The sequence below is a fragment of the Anguilla anguilla genome, chromosome 10 (assembly GCF_013347855.1).
Source record: "Anguilla anguilla isolate fAngAng1 chromosome 10, fAngAng1.pri, whole genome shotgun sequence".
Classification (NCBI taxonomy): domain Eukaryota; kingdom Metazoa; phylum Chordata; class Actinopteri; order Anguilliformes; family Anguillidae; genus Anguilla; species Anguilla anguilla.
Genome location: NC_049210.1, coordinates 4,072,855 through 4,087,705, shown reverse-complemented (window position 1 = coordinate 4,087,705; position 14,851 = coordinate 4,072,855). Strand labels below are relative to the sequence as shown.

Here is a 14,851-nt window from a genome sequence, read left to right as displayed (position 1 = left end):
CTCCCTTGCCAATATCAGTTTAAGTTTGCCGTGTCATTAGTATTCCAGATGCTGCTGCATTAGCACTACAAACAAAAGGAAAAAAGAATTGGGGCGATATGAAACCTTATAAACAAAACTGCACACATTCTATTTCTCTCCAAACCATGCATGTTTGTTTCCATGGGCACACGTCCAGTCTCATACAGCAAACCACACCGTCTTAACAAAGCCGGTCTTAACAAATGTATTTGTCTTGTAAGAACACTTACAAGTATTGTTTTTTCCTCTCAAGTAGAAAATATTAGCTAGTTTTTAAGTTACTGTCTGCTTGATAAATGAAATTTTCTTACCCCACTGGCAAATCTTGAAATGAGTCCAACTGTTTCACTTCATTGCCAATTTTGTTTGTCTTATTGAGCAAAAAATAGAAAGTAATAGAAATAAGATTTTAAGACTAAAACTAAAATACTTGCTGAAATTGGCTGATTTTTTTGAAATGCATAAACACTTGTGTATGTACAGAGTGCGTTCAGAATATCTAAATGCAGTTTGGTACAGTAAGTGCCTTTCTCCTTGCCAAATCCACCTACATGCAGCATATACTGTATCACTGGCTCCAAATTCAGACAGATGGGATCGAATCTGTTTTATCAGAGGGATCATTCCTGTACAAATCAACCTAACCTGACACATCCAAAACAAGAGAGACTCTGTAAGACTGTAAGCCTTGCCATTATTGTGTAAAAATAACATCTTATTACTTCCTTTTTTAAAATCTGAAACGTCTCCCCCAAATAGAAAATAATGGACAAGTGCATGTTAATTTCACTCCCATGGTTTTTCAATGCCAGGGGCTGTGGCCTCTGCATATGGGAATTTGGTACTGCATATATAATTTCTCATTATCGTTACATATTGCCACATTATTGGACTGCTGGGGTTAAAAACGTGTGGGGGACTTCATATTTTATATACTGTATGCGTGTGTGTTAACTAATACAATAACTAGCACAGTTTTAGATGGGCGTGGGGCCGGACTGGGGAGGGAGCTCTGCCCAAACGTTCGCTCAGAAGCAATAAGTCCCCCTTTCATTAGCCTCACCTGGGAAGCCGGTAAAATGCAACAGGTGATGATTTGCTAACGCTGGAAGCAAACGCTGTGAGCGATGTGATGAAGAGTGATGTGCGTGCTGGGAGAGGGCTGCCCCCTCCGCGGGATTTCGGAACGCACATCTGGCTGTGTGAACCGACCCCCCTTCTGCCGAACGAAAGAGGGCTTTTTATTTACGGGTCTTCGAAGTCTGGCGGGACGTTAGCCGATGCGTTAGGCTCCGCCCCTTCGGCAGTCGTTCTCTTCCCCTCTTCCCTTCTTCCCTTCTTCCCCTTCATTCACGGGTCCCGCTTTTCCACTTTGCCTGAAGTCCCAGCATGCATATGGAAAAGGGCAGCGCACTGTCGCTGTAAAAAAAAAAAAAAAAAAAAAAAAAAGAAAAAAAGGAGAGGATTTGCATTAATTCCACTCACACAATACTTCACTCGGTCTCTAGTGCTGTTGCCCCCCCGCCCCACCTCCTCCCTCTCTCCCTGCTTTTGTCCAGGGACACCTCTCAGCGGCACTATGGTTATCCATTCTCCGCATTCCCCTGGCCTCCTATCACTTTTGATTTGTCTGGGCGAGCGCCGCGTGAGAATAAAATGGCCGGCTGTGGGGGCTGATACGCGGGGCAGGACTTCTCTGCCGTGACGGGGACGCAGCCGTTCTGCTTTTTAAAGTGGAATGCCCCGGCTTTCGCCCCGCTCCCAGCCCCCCGGGGTTAATGCTCGCTGTCACTCACCGAGAGAGCTGTTTCTCTCCCCCGAAGCAAGCTCGCCTGCTGTTCCCTCTGCCGCCACTAGGGGGCCCCTGTCCTCATGGTCGCCCGGCGTGATAAGGGAGCCTGCTCTGCTTACTGTCTCCCCACGGCAGTTAGTGTGTCTGCTGCTGTACGGCATGATTATGAAATCATATGGTGGTTATCTGTGTTGTTCTCACGCATATTTTACAAATGTAAAATACAACATACAACAAAAGAGGGGATGAGAAACTGGAAAAAACTGAAAAAATAATTTTTTTTAATGATGATTTTTTGTCTAGGCAGTGTAAAAATAAAGAACAGAAATTATTTAAATGCGGCCATAATTAAAAAAAAATGAATTATTTATTCTATGAGGTCCTAATTTTTTGCAAGAAACAGAACTGGCATCGGCACAGTTGCGGAGCCTCTAAGAAAATGAAGACGCTTGGTGAAGCCCGGCACCTCGGTCTACAATTAGCAGCCGACTGAATCATCGTCCCATTGTTGTTCGGCTCTTAGGTGCTGAGACCACACGCTGTCAACTAGACTCATCTGTTGCTGTTTCGCGTGTACGTTCGGGCCTCACCAGGGATGGAATGGGGAGCGGGGGTGGCGGGGGGGGGGGGGGGGGAAGGCATGGGGAGCGGGGGTGGCGGTGGGGGGTGGGAGGGGGAGTAGGTATGGGGAACGGGGGTTGGGGGTAGGGGGGTAGGCATGGGGAGCGGGGGTGGCGGTGGGGGGGGGGGGGGTAGGCATGGGGAGTGGGGGTGGCGGTGGGGGGGGGGTAGGTATGGGGAGCGGGGGTGGCAGCGGTGGGGGTGGGGGGGGGGGGGGGGGGGGAAGGTTTGTCTCCTCAACCCCAGCCTCCATTTTGTCAGTGATCCCTTCCCTCCACGGGTCTCTTTACCTCGTAAGCTTTCGCTATCGCTCCCCGTCTGTCCTGTGCATTGCGGCTAGCCCCCGCCTGTCAGGAAGCAATAACAGCGGTGGCTGACGCTCTGCGCGAGGCGCTAACCTCATAATTGCAGTTGCGCTCAGACGGCCTGCGCTCCTCCCGCGACGTGCTCGTGCGACGCGCACGCGTAGCGTAGCGTAGCGTACCGCGCACTTATTAATTTTTCACGAAGGAGGGAAGGCTGCTGGCTTCTGCACCGTTCAGGAGAAGAGGGACGTACTGTAAACAAAGCCAACCCTCGAAGCCATCGCGCATAGTCACAAATATAATATTTTGTGATAAGACGCTCAGAAAACATGGCCGTTATTATGATCGTCTATCTTCCAGACAGCTGTTGTGTCTCACTCTGGGGAGACTTAATGTCACAGCTGAATAATGCAGTCAGTCTTTTTTTTTTTTTTTTTTTTATCAGAAAGACTAACCACATTGTTGTAAGCATATGGAAGAAGGACATTGTGAGTGTGACAAATGCTAGGTACATTTTTTTGTTTCCAAAAACGTATTTCAACAGAAAGATCTGGAAGGTTATTGCAGATGGGTTGTGATTTAAATATTTAAAGGTTGAGTGGTTTTTTTGGCCATGGACGTTTATTCACGTGACCCACGGGACCACAATCACAAACAGCACTGGGCGCAAATTACAAAGCTACCGCAAAATGAACAGCGGTACCATAGAAATTTATCTGATGAGAGTTCATAAGTGAATGAAGTGAAATATTGTGAGTGTGTGTATAGGCTAGCTAGTGATAATCATTATCTATGGTAGGATGTGGACTGAGTGAGATGTTGGGCTTGATTAGTTTGCTTGTTGTGTTTTGTTGGTGCGTTGGGGCAGTCCAATCAGCCGAAGTAGCTGTAGAGAATTAGACATGATTTTGAATTGTGAATTACGTATAATGTGGTTGGTGCTATGTGGCCCGTTGCTACATTGCTCCGTTTGTATCAACCCAAAAGCCCATTGTTCTGCCGGCACAGTATGTTTTAGAAATTGAATCTGGGTGCAGTCCGAAGCCCTTAGCTGTCAAACACGGCAGCTGCATTAATTTTCCTCTCTGCAAAAACAGTGTGATGATGTATAAACCGAGACCATCGCCAAACAGACACACTGGAAGCAATGTCCGTAGGCTTTTTTCGTCATTCTCTTAAACTCACTTGCATATAAGCAACAAGACTCTCAACAAGAGTAGCACTGACTTAATAAACTCTATCAGAGAGTTTAATGTTTTCCATGCTGTAAAAATTCCCTTCAGATACACCAGTATCTGAGTGGTGAAGGAATGCATATAGTCTTACCTGGTGCAACTGGAACGGGATCGATTTTATGTTATCTCAGTTATCTGACTCCAAAATGATCTGACTCTGTGCTAACGGTTATACATAGAAGGAAGCTGCAAACGAGAGGCTGAAGCCTCTATCTGCCAGCAATGCGGCTCTATACGGATTGCTATCCGTCTTGGTAGACATGGACGTGCCTCTGGCTTTTGTGGCCTGCGAAGATACAATTTGTATATCAATACAATACAGCGGCGCTACTGTGTAGGCAAGTGACTACGAGGTGCGGATATCCTGCAGTTCTATGCGTACGTTAGGACCCTGAAACAGCTAGGAGTGTAGTGCTTAAGAGTCAAAGAGGAATACCAGGTTTAAGCGAATGCACTGCACAGTGTGTTCAATAATGGCACCATACAATGGTGTAAAATGTAAGTGTGAGCAGAATGGCTGTACGTGAATGGTGTGCAGGAGAACGTGTTGACAAGTGTCCTCCAACCATTCCACGTTTCCCCTTATATACCCCTTAAGGACCAAAGAAAAAACAAAAAAAACCCCGAAGTCATCAAAGAAAGACACAATCACGACAAAGCAGTAACACGAATGATCCTGCTTGAGTTGTCTCTGTAAGCCTAGCAAACCAGGTTAACCTTTGTAGTGCAGCTGACTGCTGCCTCACAGGTAACTTGCATTACCTGCCGTTCACCTTTTGAATGGCTTTATTCAGTGCCCGCCGCGAAAGACGCCAGCTTGTCCCCCCCCCATGCCACTGGCTTTCCAACAACAACAAACACGATTACACTGTATACGAAAAACCTATGGTTGACGTAATACTGATCCGACAGAATGCTTTGCAACTGTGCGGTAATGGGGCCACTGCACTGCCTCTTTGTCAAACCCTGCTTGACTCCCTGTCAGCACTGTAAGCATTGTCTGTTTTCCTTTGGGGGTCTGATAAGGGCGCACACTTATTTGAAACCACCCTACAATGGCAAAAAAAAAAAAAAAAAAAAAAGGAACAGCTTTGGATTTTTCTGCCAAATTGACATAATTGTCAATGATTTTTGCACGTAATTGTCCAAATGGATTTTTTGACTTGTGTGAATGAAACGGTTGTCAAAATGGCCTCTTAACATTATTTATTTATTTTTTTTATTTATGTATTTCTCTGTGGATTTCAACAGGTTTAAAGCTTTCACCGTTTCTTTTTTTTAAATAAATACGCCCAGCAAGTGGTTGGGGAAAGAAACAGCCTTTTGTTACGTGTGAGCCACAACAGTGACAGAAGAACATTTTCGGTTCCCTTTTCTCCCCATTGTGGTCACAGCTGAGGTAAACCCATCACCACCTGTAATGGCTTCAGGGCCATTCAACAGAGGCAAGGGGAAAATAGGATTTATTTTTAGAAGGTTTCCTCATTAGAATTCAAAGCCGGGTTAAATGGAGCTTGAAGTTTTTTTTTTTTTTTTTTTTTTTGTTTTCCCTGGCCTGGTTTAAAAAAAGACAAACGGTTTTGGCAAATTCGTACGCGGAAAGATATCGAGCTGATATGCATCAAAGGGAAGGAGAGCACACAGAAAAAACTATTAGCTGCTTAGAGACTGATACAGAAAAAAAAAACTCTTTTCAGGTGCCATTTTGTTAACGCTCCCATTTTTAGTTTGCATTGGAGGACGAAAGGGAATCGGAAAAAAAAAAAAAAAAAACCACCCCACCCCTTGTGAGAACACCGGCACAAACTCTGGCAGAGAAATGAAGTGTAAAATGAGAGCGATGAACTGGGGGTGAACTTCACACATTATATAATACAAAATCTTTTTAACTTATGAGTATCTTTTTTTTTTGTCTTTTGAACTTAGGTTTCAATATGCCATGTCATGGGCTTATGGGCTTATCGGAAATATGAGCAATGTTTATGGAAAACTGAAGCTCCATTCACTCCCGGTCATCTCAAGTGTCCGGATTATATCCAGATTGGGATTGTCCACATAAAAATACCGGTTGTCTGTAGCTTTTCCCAAACTACATTACCAGGGTGTTGCTTTTACATTTCTCAGTGGCTCACACAGCTCCTAAAAGGCCTATTAAAAAGTAAAGCTGATCTTTCGTTCAATATCATGAAAATCTTTTTCTGTGATTTTTCTCTTGATCTATTGTCGATGATCCATGTTATTGCTTTGTGTTCAAAAGCAAATGCTTACTGCAGTGAGGCTGAGAGGCCGGTTATTTGGATAGACTTGTTATCCGCCTCAGTTGGCCGCGTAGCCAAAATGGCGGAGGGCCACCACCAAACTGGGCGGTTCTTGAACCTGGAACGCAACAAAATAAAGAAGACCTGAGCATCTGGAAATTGACCAGTCGATTCATGTCCAGATGTTTGTGTGTGTGGAAGGGAGGGGCGGGGTTAGGGGTAGGAGTTGGCAGTGACTAGCCTGCATGCAATAAATCACTGAGTTGATCAATAGACACGACACATGATTTTCTGCAGAGAGCTACAGAGAGGCCGAATTCCAAATGATCCTCACACGCGAGAAACAGAGAGAGAGGAAGAGAGGAGTGGAGAGAGAGAGAGAGAGAAACGGAAAGGGATAAGAGAGGGAGAGTTGAGTGGAGAGCGAGAAATGAGAAAACGGACGGGGAACAGGGGCAATAAGCGGGATTTAGCAATGTTTTCACTCGAGGGCTCCCACAAGTGCAGCATCTGTGCGTCTGAACGTCTGAAATTTCCTCTAAATATCTGGATTTGGGTCTGTTTCAACTGGCCTGAGGACAAAACAAACACGGAGCAGAGCGGAGCTTCCAGCGCCCCTTTCAAAACCCTCCAACCCTCCGTCCCACCTCCCCCCCCGGCCCCCCACACCCCTCCTCGCCCCCCCCCCCCCCAAATGGGTCAGAGTCAATCCAAGTGTGTTGGATCAGAATGGAAGAAAAGGAAAACGCCTTGACGCTCCGTGCTGGGTCACAGTGGATGTTTTCCCCCAAATTTTAATCCCCCATGTCAAGACACATTTCGCCCAGGGTGAATGGAGCGAGGCATCAAAGTCAGTGGGTGTGATTTATTTTTTGGGGGGGGGGGACCAAAAAAATACCCACAGAATAAAAACAAGGACAGAGAGAGGTAGACAGAGAGAAAGAGAGAGAGAGACAGAAATCAAGAGAGAGAGACCAACATGGGGGGTGGGGGATGGGGTGTTACCAACCAGGATTACATCAAATGGGAAAATAACCCTACAGAATCCCTGCATATGGAATATTGCAAAAGCATTTTAAAACTACAACAAAAAACAAAAAAACTTTTATCCGTTAATTATCAATGTGCAAATACGGGCATTACAATTCCGGGCTCATTTAAGACACAGTAATCCACACTCACTCCAACCATTAAGCCCAGCTACACCCAGAGCAGAACATAGGAAAGGGTCCCCTCTGCCAGCCAGTCCTGGAGCTCACTGAACAGACCAACGCCACCACCAGTCAACTTCAGGACCACACCTCAAGGACACCACCAATTAGAGTGAACCAAGTTATCAGTCACCTCAAAAAATCTTATGTAGACCATTGAGATACAACTATTAGAACTAAAAATCAAAACAAACTGGAATGCCACTGGGCCCTAAAGAGAGAACATAAAATGGCAGAATATCTAGTCACCACTGAAGATACAAAACAGAGGGAGAATCTGAGCAAATATGGTGTCAGTGACCACAACCCGGCCAATTGAAAAGGGCCGGTGTGGGCAAACCTGGCTAGCCAGGGAGGACAGGCTGCGTGATCCGTGCACAAGCAAACCGGTGGAGACAGAGATTCATTCTCTATTATATTGGTCATTTTACCATCACGAAAGGGAGAAATTCTTAAAAATGTGTAAAAAATCCAACATCCAAAATATGTGTCACAACAAAACATTTTCAATAATATTAGGAGAAGGGCTTACAGCCCCTCAAGCAGACTGATATGTAGCCATATGCCACAAGATAAGGGACATAAAGAGAACGCTCACTGTATCATCTGCATTATATATATATATAACGTGTGTGGTGTTTATTTTTAATATGTGTTTCGACATACTTGTTGCATGTTGTATATGTGGTTTCTATGTTTCAGTTTATCTTATGTGTTGTTTTGGCAGTAAGACTGTAGTTGCCCAGCCAATAAAGCAAATTGAAACAGAAATTGAAAACTGACAGTGAGAGAGAAGAGGAGAGAGAAATGGTAGATTTTTTTTTTTTTACGCTTTGGCAATATGTATTTTTTTTTAAATGCGTCATGCCAATAAAGCATTTGAATTTGAATTTGAAAGAGAGCGAGAGAGAGAGAGAGAGAGAGAGGCCTCTCACAGGCCTAAGTAACAAGGGGAGGGGGAGGGGGGGGGGGCATCGCAGATGCTGCAGACTGACTCCAAGCTCTCCAACCGAGGCAAGCTCTGTCTCCCCGCCGCCGCGGCCAATATATCCCAATTTTATGTGACTTATGAATATTCACGAGAGAGGAGCCGTGACGGAGCAGGACGCCGTGGCAACGGGTTGCCCCGCGTGCGCTGCGGTACGGCGCTGGAGACCGTTGCCGCGCGGAGACCACCTGTTTTTCAGGGAGCCAGTGAGAATGGATGGAACGCAGGAACTGGGTGTCTGGTGAGTCAACACTTTGGGGGGAAAAAAAAAACAAAAACGCTTTGCTGCAGGCCGCAGCTGTGCGATCGCCGGTTTCCTGCGTACGCTGTACTCGTTAAGCGACAGGATGAAGACGCGCGCTTACGCTATATTGGCCAAAAATATGTGGACACCTGACGTCCAACATCCCATCCAAAATTATGGGCGTTAATACAGAGATGGTCCACTCTTTGCTGCTATAACAACCTCCACTCTTCTGAGAAGGCTTTAGACTAGATGTTGGAGCATTGCTGCAGGGATTTGCTTCCATTCGGCCAGAAGAGCATTGGTGAGGTCGGGCACTGATTGGGCGATTGGGCCCGGCTCGCAGTTGGCTTTCCAATTGATCCCAAAGGTTGTCTGATGGGGTTGAGGTCAGGGCTCTGTGCCGCAGGCCATTCAAGTTCCGCCACACCGTTCTCAACAAAACCTGGGGGCATTGTCAGGCGGAAACCACTGGGGGAGTACAGAATTGTCTAGAGTGTGATTGAATGCTGCAGCACTAAAACCTCCTTTCACTGGAACTGAGGGACCTAGCCCAAATAATTAAAAAAATAGCCCCAGACCAAGGGGTGTCCATATACCTTTGGTCATAATAGTGTGTTTTCCCTCACATGCATAAACAGGAAAATAGTAATAGGTACTTTTAATGTAGGGCGGCAGTGTAGCACAGTGGGTAAGGAACTGGGCTTGTAACCGAAAGGTCGTAGGTTCGATTCCCGGGTAGGACACTGCCGTTGTACCCTTGAGCAAGATACTTAACCTGCATTGCTTCAGTATATATCCAGCTGTATAAATGGATACAATGTAAAAATGCAGTGTAAAAGTTGTGTAAGTCGCTCTGGATAAGAGCGTCTGCTAAATGCCTGTAATGTAATGTAATGTAATGTATGTCACTCCTTAACATAAGTCACAGGGTCTGGCACAGTTATTGGCGTTCATTTGAAACGTGCTAACAGTCAGTCGCTGCTGATTGATTGAAACGACTGTTCATTAAAATGTTTAAAAGTGCCACGCTAAGCAGTAAACATGGACTCCAAATCACCAATACCAGATCCTTCTGTAATGGGCAGTGCATGAACTCGATTTCCTTCGCGATAAAAAAAAAAAAAAAAAAAAAAAACAAAAACAAATTTATGACCTAGGTTAAAAATAAAAAAAAAAGAAAATACACTTGACATCATAATAGTTATTTTACTCGGGTCTTTACGCGCAATGTGTCTATTGAAGATGTCTGATTTTGATCACACAAGGCAGCTCTGCTCTGCACCTTCCCCCCACTTAAGAGGCTATAGCCTGCTACCACTGCAGTCATTATTTCCCTGCCTTCTGTTTGTTTACTGGATGCTGTCGGCGGTCTCAAGCATCTCAGGAGTCTTCTTCTGAGGGGGAGGAGGTGGGTGTCAAAGAGAGAGAGAGGGAGAGAGAGGGGGGGAGAGAGATGAATAGAAAGAGAGGAGTGAGACAAGTGGAGAGAGGGAGGGAGAGAGAGAGAGAGAGAGAAAACAAGAGACTTGACTTTGATTGCCTTTGATTCATCATGCTGGAATAAAAATAAAAAATTCAATTAAAATTTAAAAATCAACCAAAAAAAAAAAAAAACACCCTGTCAATACACACAGTGTCAAACCAAATACAACATCAAAAAAGGAGAGAGAGACTGAGGGAGAGGAGAGATAGAAGAGAGGAGAGAGAGAGAGCGTGTGAGGAAAGCTCTGTCATACAGGTGAATAAAGCTCTCTGGCCAGAGGACACGTAGACAGTGGCTGGGACTTACACAGAAGCTCTCGCTGTGGATTTCAGTGCTTTGTATATAATGCAGAGAATTCTGAGTGTTAAAACGGAAAAAATACTGACACCAAAAAATACAGCAATGCAGTGCTATAAACAGACCAAATGAGCACGGCCCAGGCTGTGTATGTGTGTGTCTCATAGCAGCGGTGTAACACCCCCCCCCCCCCCCCCACACACACACACACACACACACACACACAAAACAAGGATAATGAAAAAAAAAAAACCTGGCTATGTGTTGCTGATTTTTTGGTTAAGGCTTTGATTAAGGTCCAAAGTGCATTGAACAAATGCTATTTCAGCAAAAAAAAAAAAAAAAAAGGGTTGGTCTAAATCTGCCACTGTACTGTAACTACAGCGATCGGCTGTCACTAAGAGACAGAGGCAAAGGCAAGCCATTCTGTCTGATTAATCTTCCGCTGTTCTATTTGCCTAATCGACCAGAAAGATTCGCAAGAGCTCATTTCTTGTTTGAGGGTGGTGCAGTTCAGAGGTGACGTGAAAACAATATAAAATAAAATAAAATAAAATAAAACACCGGCTTGCTGAAGAGGAAAATTAATTTCCCATTAAGATTTGCAGGAGCAGAAAGCCATGGCGGGGGGGTGGTGACAGTTAGAACTTTTCGCGGGAATTGCAGTGAAATGGGCGGTCAGGATATGGGTCAGGAGAGCACTCTGCATGACAGAGGTAGAGGAGGGAACGGTTGATATTCCATCCATCCATCAATCCATCCATCCATCCATTTTCTATACCCACTTATTCCTGGTCAGGGTCGTGGGAGGTGCTGAAAAAAATCCTACTCTTCAAAGCGTTTTCAAAAAGCAGTATTATATTTAGAAACATTTTCCCAAATTTACATACAGTCATTGCATATCAAGCCTGACCAGGGACCCCCTACAATACATTCAAGGATCACCTGTTGAAAAGCCTCAAATACCCCAACATCGGCCATTATATATCCTATCGGTCATCAGAGACTAATGAAAATGGAATCATCACTCAAATACCCTTCTTATTTTAACACAAAAACTGCCTACGCCAATCAAAAACTTTCAATAACACCGAAATAGCTTCTTCTTTTTTTCTCAAAAACTCCAGGAAGTGATCTATCCCTTCAAACAGCAAAGCAAGGCCCAGGAGCCACAGCTCTCACCACAAAGTTAGAAATCATTACCCAGAAGCCTCTCTCACAGCCGCCCTCTTTCTGATGTCGATACTCCCCAGCCTCCGGCTGTCCCCGTATGTCCCCCAAAATTACGTTAAAGGTTTTATCAGAGCAGCTGGACTAGGAAGTGACACTTGCTTTCATGGGGGGGGGGGGGGGGAATAAAGTTTTGATTGAAAGTGTCAACAAGGACAGTCACCAAATACCTCATTATAAAGTTCTACAGTCACCACAGTGTATTAACGTGCTGCAAGTAAAATGTGCCTGACTATGCAAAAATTAAAAATGAATGACACCGTTTCGTTAATGTGCCGAAAGGCTTCTTCGTTGTCCTCCAAAGAGAGATATGGGGATGACACTGAGGGAAGGGAGAAGGTGAGAAGGTAGAGAGAAACATAGATTGTAGATTGGAAATGATTGTTTTACAGGCAGTGTCATGACAACCATTTAAATGCAGAAAAAAATACATAGCGGTCAATGGCAAAACAGCAAAAACCATTGACGCTTCCTGCATGGAATTCTGGGTAATGCGCATGATGGAAAAAAAAAAAAGTGTACGCTGGCTAAAATGGCTAAATGTACAATCCCTCTGTCCTGATTAAAGCATGCATTAAGAGACTACAGCCCAGTAATAATATTTCTGATCTTTCATTTCCATGGGCTGGGGGGCGGGGGTGGGGGGCGGGTGCGGGTGGGAAGGTTCGTATTGTAGCCTTCAAATCCACGGACTCCTGGAATCCATTAGGAAATTGTGCCTCTCGGATCCCGGCTGTAAATAATCCCTGTCAGCTCGACGGCGCTGATGGCCCGCAGTCCCACGCTCCGATATCACCGCGAGCGCGGGGTGATGGAATGTTTTCATTAGATCCAAACAGCACATATTAAATGAAAACATAACCTCTGAGCTCAGATGTCCGCCTGCCCTCCCTCTCGGTTCACCATAGTCCCCCTCTCCCCCTCTCTCTTTCTCTCTCTCTCTATCCCTCTGTCTCCCCCCTCTCTCTCTTTCTCTCTATCCCTCTTTCTCCCCTTCTCTCTTTCTCTCTCTCTCTATCCCTCTTTCTCCCCCCCTCTCTCTCTCTCTCTCTTCCCCTCTCTCTCTATCTCTCTTTCTCCCCCTCTCTCTCTCTCTATCCCTCTTTCTCCCCCCCTCTCTCTCTCTATCCCTCTTTCTCCCCCCCCCCTCTTTTCTCTAGCTATTTCTCTCTTTTCTGCCTGTGGTTAGTCTGTTAATTGTTTTTCTCTATGTTGCTTGTATATTATTTTTATTTTGAAGTACAGTAAATTCTGTGGTTGAACAATGTCCCAATGAAAGGGTTTTTAAATCTAAATCTCTCTCCCCCCTCTCTCACTCTCTCTCTCTCTCTCTCTCTCTCTCTATCACTCTCTCTCTGTGGTTCCTTCTTTCCCGTGCTCTAATTTTCTCATTCTCGTGTTACTTACGTGTTTTTTTTAATCTGTTTGTGGAGAGAGAGGAAGGCCAGGGGAGCCATCCCCACTTATTGCTGAACGCCGTTACGACGTACATGGTATCGGGTTCCATCTCATTTTGAGGTAAACAAGCGTCGGATCGTGGGGGAGAAGCTATGAAACAACAAATTCATGGAGTGACTGGGAAACTGACATATTTTCTATCCTCCACAATTTAGTTCTTACCTTTTGCAGTTTTACTCCTGAATGGTTTTTTTTTTTGTTTTGTGATGTTTTGTGAATATTAGATTAAGCAGTGGCTTGACATTTAAATATTCTGTTTTTCTGTCCGATTGTCAAATTCTCAGTAAGGCAGACCTTAAATTCCTCTTTCAAAAGGGTTTAAGTATTTCAATTAATTGACATAATACGTATAAGTATTTTTGATGACAAGCAACATGTTCCAGTGAAAAGTATCCAGGCAACGGATATAACCGTCAGAACCGGGGCGCAAAATGGCGGTGAGACCAGGTCACTGAGCCCATATTGAGTTTCCTTCTGCCTATATCAATAACAATGAGAGTAAAAGCCTCATGCATAAAACAATGAAACATTCAGGGGGAATAAATACAGCACACGTACAAATAAGCTTGGTCTTCAAGTCTCCGGCTTGACTAAGAACCCCTGATATGGTAGTGTTCCCTGCAATAATAGCTCTGTGCGAAGGCTGTGGTGTGCGTGCGTGAAATTCAATTTCGACTAATTTCCACCGCCACCCTCATAGTTATTCTTTTATGAGTGCCTAGAGAGGAACTCTAGTTTCAAGCCTTCTTAATGACTTAAGATATAAAATACTTATAAAATCCAAACCGAGCTGTGAATTGGAAAAAAAAAAAACCATTATACTTTTCCTGAGTATCGGTCCTGTTTATTGTGCGTGGCTAAATTTTTGCTAGTAAATCTTTCAGAAAATTTGAGTGCATCTGCAACACCTTTAGTATAAAGTTCTTGATTTCAGTCTTTGCAATTCTCCCTCAGTCCTACGCAATTTTAAAGGACATGTCTAGTTTTGCTGCCAAGTTCATTCAGTTTTTTTTCCCCCCAGTTGTATTGTTTTGTACCACCTTCTCTCCCACAATAGCATATCATACTTAAGTAAGATAACAAAAGAACCGCCACCCCTGCAAAAGTTCGCTGGATCGCATGAACCGAAACGCTTATCTTAATTCCGGATAATTTGCATATCGTGCAATGTCCGCATAATATTCGACGCTGAATTTAATTCATAATCTCCCCCCCCCCCCCCCCCCCCCCCCCCGCTGGGCACTCCTGGACACCCAAGATTACTCTCTCTCTGAGCTGGAGGTGCCTGATGAAGTCCGCCGCTTCCGTCCTCGCCGGGATAAAGCTATCAGCCGTTCGGAGAGAAGGAGCGCGGAGCGTAAAATGTCCGTCGCGACGGTTCTGTGAAGTAACGCTGCATTCGCATCTCCGCTCACTGAGGAGCGATTCAGCGCGCGCCAAGCTCGCGGCTAATTAAGCCGCGTGTTCCTGCCACGCGTAGATAAGTGCGATCAATATGTATATCCCTCCGCCTGGATAAAACGACTGAGTGCTGCTTGCGATGCAACTCATTTTTCATACCCCTTGCTTGCTGTGCACTAAATCGCCGGGCCATGCAGATGACTTGAATCCCTTTCCGGAAGGCCAGACTGCACCATGAGATGTTCAAAATTCCTCCCCACTAACCCCCCCCACCCCCCCCCGCCCAACCCCCAGAGGTGAATCC

At 45.0% G+C, this 14,851-nt stretch overlaps 1 long non-coding RNA gene across 1 annotated transcript in view; it reads right to left on the bottom strand.

Annotated features, from left to right (window-relative positions):
• The window catches only part of LOC118237392, an 88,370-nt gene continuing 73,519 nt past the window's right edge, over positions 1-14,851 (bottom strand). Inside the window, exon 3 of the long non-coding RNA XR_004767156.1 lies at positions 1-1,440. This is a non-coding gene — a long non-coding RNA (uncharacterized LOC118237392). The remainder of the gene's footprint in view (positions 1,441-14,851) is intronic.